Genomic DNA, 6000 nt, shown 5'->3' with positions numbered 1-6000 from the left:
GCTCAGTCAAAAGAGCAGATCCTGGTTAAATAACCATAGTAGTGGAAGTTGCTTGGTACCGAGAAAGAGGGTTAATATAATATTTGCCACTCTCATGATTTGTTCAGTAGGAGAGCGTGTAATCAAAGCGGCTAGCCCCGAAGGAAGCAGAAAACGCGCTTCTTTAGTAGAAAAGTTGCTAGGGCACGGTAGATTAAAGAAAATATTTTCCCCCGATCAGCCGACTTTGTTATTCTTCGTCGTAGACGATCGAGAAATTGTAGATAGCGCTTGCAAATTTCCCCGACACGAATACTTTTTCATAGGATTACGCGCGATATATATTTTCTCTGCGTTTGATGTTTATTCGATCTATTTAGACGCGGACTATGCGACAAGGAAATTCAGTGAAACTCGAGTGGGCTTATTTCGCGATCGACGTTTTCACTAAGCAAGACTGCCCGTACGTAGCTCAGGTATCGAATCTCGAATGAATCGAACCGATTGCCGAAATTCTGGTGGATCGCGTGCGATCGAACCGACTACCTTAGGGCCGTATCAAACTAAACGCTATAGTTCAAAACGAATACATATCATTAGTTCTTAACGAGGCGCGACGTAAGTATAACTGTAACAAAAGAGAAACGATAACATTAACAACTAATTTATTACACATTTACCGCATCTTATATACATAATATACATACAAATTGATATATATGTATATATATATTGTATATACAAGATATATGTATTATATATATAATATATATATATATATATATTATATAATATATACACGTGCATACAAATCGGCGAATAGGAGATAAGGTTTTGCTAAGACGATAATCGTATCGACGGTCGTATGGATCGCGAAATAATAGGAGAAATCGAACGAAAGGGAACGCGTAGATCGTGATCCACGCGATCGTCGTCAACTGTACAGCAACGTTGAACCGAAAGAAAAAGGACGATATTCTATCGACAAAGATCCAGACAGTATTTTAAAATGTCATAGATAGCTTAGTTCTCTACGTATTAATATATCTATTCCTACACATACTTACATCACTCTCACAAGTACACAGCGAGCACAGGAAAAATCGTGTTGCGAAAATGGACGAGAAGAAGGTGGTAGGTTTAACGCTGATCGATTTCTATCGGCGAAGGAAACGATATTATCCGGAGGCAAAGTGGAGACGCGTGCTCGCGCACAAATACACACAAATACTGACACAAGATACAGGCGTACACGCGTACACATAAGGAATATTATATCGTTGTCGATGTCCTAAGATTGTTAAACCGGGAACGCGATCATCGACACCTCGAAATCGCTCGGGTGCCGACGCGTCGCGTTTCCGATCGTGTAATTCACGTTTCAATGATATTTATTATTTTTTATAATAGCGTATACCGTGTATGTGTTTTCTGTCGTGATTACCCACGTTTCTCCTTACCTCGATAGATGTTTAATAACGCGGATAGGAGAAAAAGGAACAACGGAGCGAGAAACACGGAGAAGATGAATGAGGAGGAAAAAGAGATTCGGTCCTCTCCGTAGCGTCGAATCTCGTTCTTCCACTCTGTACCAAAACGCTCCGTTGAAACGTTGCTCTTTCTCCTACCCCTCCCTCCAGGAGTCTTATTAATTCCCTAATTATTGTGTTGTTACTTGAAAATCATTAGGCCGCGATAACGAACCGCGGGCCCGATTGTTTAACTGCATATATGATCGTCGACCCTGGTCGTTGTCTACGTAACCCTTTCGCTGCACGGATGCTTCTTAACCCTTCTTAATCGCCTAAAGAGACAAGCTTTCGCGTCCGACAGAAGGATAAAGCTTGAAAAAGAACAAAAAAAAGGAAAAGAGCGAAAAAGAAAAAGAAGAAAATATGAAACAGTCAACCTTATGATCTTTAGAATAACAAAAATGAAAAGGAGCAAAAAAATTAAGCATTTTTTAGAGACTTTAAAAGTCGTCGTCCGGAGCGCGTAATTTCGTCGTCGTTTTAAACAAAGTAGAAAAAGTTTCGATGTTCACTAACGTAGTGTTAAGCGATCGTTTTTAAGTGTGTTCTTCCGATTCAATCGTTTAAACTAGCCAGCTCGCGAAGGGTTAAGAAGATCATCGAACTCTTATCCATGCATTGCAGCGTCGACAAACGAAAACGTTGAGAGGGACGCGTTGGCGTTTCTGTCGGAACGCCAGATCCTTCGAAGCGAATCAAAATTCCGAACAACGTTCGAGGAAATCGAATTTGGAAGTCGTAAGCAGTCGAAACGTTAATACGATGACACGACTCACATCCACGATATCGTCGTTTATGAATATTCGGATAGAACCGTGTCGTTGTTCAAATCGTCTACGCTCATCCTGTGTAGCGCGCTTCATTGCGAATTATAGCGCACCTGTGACGGATGGTCGTTAATTACGCGAGAAACGATATCGTTCATTTTTTAATTATTCCTCTAAATTATTTGCTCTCAAGGTCGGCTCTGCTACGTTCGTCGCATTTTTATTCCGATCAAATCGGTGATTCAACGATCGTTAAATTTTATCTTCCGTTAAAGTTTCAACGCTGTTAAACGTATCTTTAATTCTTTCGATCAATCGATCGATCGATGTGATATTATTACGAAGCTTTCCTCGATCGATTTATTATATTTGATGGGCGCAATCGGCGGACACGTTCCGTGCGAAAGAAGAAAATGTTACCATGAAGGTGCTATCCGTCGAAATAAAAACAGGCTCGAAATAATTAACGCGTGTCATTGTTCGGTACACGATCGTGTGCATCGTCGGAACCACGATGTACATGTATCATCGATGTATTTAAACTTGCGTGTACGTATAGTAACAATAAAGTCATTGTTGGCGGGAAACTCGTATAATTTCTACAAGTAGAGTAACCGCGTTGCAAACGTGAATTTCAGAAATTGTACAGAGGTAAATTTTAACGCGTATCAACGTATCGAAACGTATTAACGATGTATTAGTAAATACGACGAAGATGTCTAACTGGACGTTCATTTCGAAGAAATTTTATCCCTTCGTTTGTTGATTGTAATGCGCGTAATTATTCGATGCGTTTGTTACAAGTGACGTGTGTATTAGTTACGTAAAAAAAAGCGATGTCGTGCAACAGAAAGCAATAAGTTGTCTTGCGTAGAACGAGCCTGAAGACGTAGTTGTTGACTGATAGTACGTATATAGTTTAAAATAACGAACAAACACGTAGCGCACCTACCGCGTCTCCATTGCGTGATTTAATAAACGCGATTTAATAATATTTCGCGACGAATTAAAAATAATTTAAGAAATAAGATAGATAAAGATATGCTGTGTTACGTTATCTCGGTATTGATCATCGTTTGTTGCGCACATATAGGAGCACGGTATTGAAATCCTTGTAAACGTTGCCAAAGAGTATGATTCTTATCGTTAAACAATTCGAAAACGCTTGCCTCTCGTTCTATTTGAGCTGCTTGAGACGAAAGACAGAAACGCGAGCTTCTTTTATCGCTGTGTTTTGATTAATTCCGTGGTTTTGATCGAGGAAATTTGTTGCCAGTCGTGAATAGTCTTTTCTTTTTCTTTCTTTGAACACGTTTGATTAATGCGTCTTACGAGTGCAATTTATCACGCGAAATACAACAAAATTTATCAGAAACGTTAGTCTACGATTCCGTGAAATTCATCGCACATCCACGTTCAATGATACGCGTATTATTCGTTCGACAGAATCAGCCCAATCAGCTACGTTTATTTAGATATACGCAACAAGTTCGATTTATTGCTCGCTGGTAATTTCTAACAATTCCTACGCGATTCCACGAACAGATAAATTTAGCGTGAAATTGTGTTCGATAAATATTCGACAGGCGTCTTACATTTTCATCGACTGAAATTAGCTTCGCTCTGCCGATTGTCCAGCCAGCGTTTCACCTCGTTGGCTAACAGTTAATTAATTACAATTATCCGAGGAATACGTTCAATTTATCGTCAATCACGCTTGCTTTACCATCAATCGAAACCAATCGAGCGAAACGCGGATTGCCTTGTGTCGAAACGTCAATCCCAGATCCAAAGAGGATGTATCGCAAGCTTCGAATCTCGGCCGGTCGAATAGGCTGAACAGGCAATTCAAAATAATCCGACGTCTTTTCTCTCGTACTATGAAAACGAGAGCGTAAAAAGCTCACCGATCTTTGCACGCTTTTTCAAGTGCACGAAACTGCTTGCGTGTACCGATTAGGTATGTGTACTAAGTACATGTAAACGGTATCAACGAATTAGACCAAAAGTAATTTTTTTACAAAGATGGAATTTATACAACAAAAGAAAAAAAAAGAAAAAGAGAAGAAGAAGAAAGACTCGCCCTTAACATCGTGAAAAGTGACCAAAGTTCAATTACGGTTGCGTTTCTTTGAGCAAGAGCAATGGAGACGCGGTGGAGAGAAGATGCACGTTTCGTTCGACGCGTACCGCCGCAGGAATTTCGAAGAAAACCTCAATACGCAATCCTTAACGAGAAATTAGACATCGATACACGTGTATACTTGGCTGGCGCATCGTCGTGAAACGATGTAATCGATTCACTACGATTTGATGCAGACGTGCACTAAAAAATACAATCTCACGCCTCAGCTCGTTTCGATTCGATCAATCACCTGTTCCGACGTTTACGAGCTTTACCGTGTCGTCGTATCCTTTGTTATAAGTTTAACTGCTCTTAAGTTTCGTATACTTCTATTGGCATCGAGAAGTTCTCTATATAAAATCGAATTTTCGCAGTTTAACTTCTTTCGTGCCACGCAACAACATCAACGCGTCGATAGAAATGTTTCTAAACCGATAAAGTATATTTCGCGGTCTGGATATATATACGTATATTTAATCTTTCTTCGATGTTTATTTAAGTTTCTTAATTTAACAGTGATTTAACGTGGTTACTTACGATTTAATAGACCATTAATGTACTCCGGAAATAATAAAACGGTAGTACAGCTCGTAAGATCGAGTTAGATTTCGATTGCGTAAAATTTTCATGTCATTGATATTGATGATCGCGCGATTCTTTTCTCTTTTCCTTTTCTTTCTCTGCTTATTGCACGCGCGATATACCGACGTATTACTTAGAACAACGGAACTCTGAAAGCAATAAAATTTGTATTCGTTTTATCGATCGCTTGAACTTGTAATGTCCTGTTGATTTATAAAATAGCGAACGACCCGGTAGATCATCGATCTCACACATACAGGTGTCCTTAACCGTACTAATATATGCGTACATTTTTGTAACTATTGTATGTATTGCAGCGTAAGAACCAAAGAAATCGGTCGTTGTTTATTAAAATCAATTGTAACGATGTAAGCAACGTTAACCGAATCGATAATTTCGAACGAATACATTTTTTTTTCCCTTCTTACTTTTATGCCGCTAATATGATCTTGCGAAAGGTTTGTAGTTCTCGTATCATAAACGATATATGATTAAAATTTAAGTATTGTAAACTAATATATATATTATATGTGACTCTCTCTCTTTTACTTACATTCTGTATATTTAACGTATTATTTGCCAGAATCTTGTAAAGAATGCATCGTTTCTGTAAAAGGAAAAGGAATAAAAGTTCATTTTTATTTTATAAGTTGTAAGTTACATATATATATATATCGCGTGAATTCCAAAGAACTAGATGCATTTTTACCTGTAGAAATTAATTTCGCATAAAACCCGGGAACGTGGTACACGTGTTTGTAGGGAGAAGATAATCCACGATTTTGCTTTAACGTCTTCTCCGTATCAGACACCTGCATAAACTTCTTATCAAAAATGTACAGCGTTTGTTTCACGCGAGAAAACAATTTATATAAGTTGGCGCTAAACCGAGCGACTCATACGAGCGCCGGATTGAACAGGAGCGTAAAGAAAAACGGAACAAAAGGAAGTTTCGAGACCGAAAAGAGAGAGTGAGACGCTCCCGAGACGATTACCAACGATTCGATGGTTAGTT

This window comes from Bombus pascuorum, chromosome 3, assembly GCF_905332965.1.
Source record: "Bombus pascuorum chromosome 3, iyBomPasc1.1, whole genome shotgun sequence".
Taxonomy (NCBI): Eukaryota; Metazoa; Arthropoda; class Insecta; order Hymenoptera; family Apidae; genus Bombus; species Bombus pascuorum.
Note: the sequence above shows the minus strand (reverse complement) of the source record.